Genomic DNA, 643 nt, shown 5'->3' with positions numbered 1-643 from the left:
AAAAAAAAAAAAAAAAAAAAAGAAACAATATAATATTATGAGATTTAGAGTGCTTATTCATATATTTTATCATTGATGATGATATTCATTATATATTTTTATTTCATTAAACATTTAAAAAATGAGTGTGACAATTTATTTTCTAATACATATATAATACAACAGAAATGACTTATTTATAATTGTGTAAACATGGCATACGATTAGAAATCTGTATCTATAATATGGTTCTACAATTCTTTCAATGGACAATTGCAAAAACCCATATTCTTAAAAACAGAATTTCTGGGTCATAGGTTATACATTTTATGGTCATAATCATTTTATTAACAGTAGCTAAGCCCTGGAAACCACCCAAACGTCTGTCAACAGGCAATGGACAAATGAGTTGATATATTCACTCAATAGAATATTACTCAGTAATAAGGAGGAATTAACTATTCTTGCAATAAACAACATGGATAAATTTCACATTCATAATGTTGAGTGGAAGAAGTTGAATTAAAAATTACATATAATATACATCAATTTACACAAAATTGTAGAACAGTCAAAATTAGTCTAAAGTGAAAACATTCAGAACAATTTATTTAGAAGAAAATAAACAATTAAATGAAAAATTCTACGTTTGGAAATATAAAAA

This window comes from Mandrillus leucophaeus, unplaced genomic scaffold (assembly GCF_000951045.1).
Source record: "Mandrillus leucophaeus isolate KB7577 unplaced genomic scaffold, Mleu.le_1.0 Scaffold89, whole genome shotgun sequence".
Lineage (NCBI taxonomy): Eukaryota > Metazoa > Chordata > Mammalia > Primates > Cercopithecidae > Mandrillus > Mandrillus leucophaeus.
The sequence above is the reverse complement of the archived record's forward strand: the minus strand, read 5'-3'. Positions refer to the sequence as shown.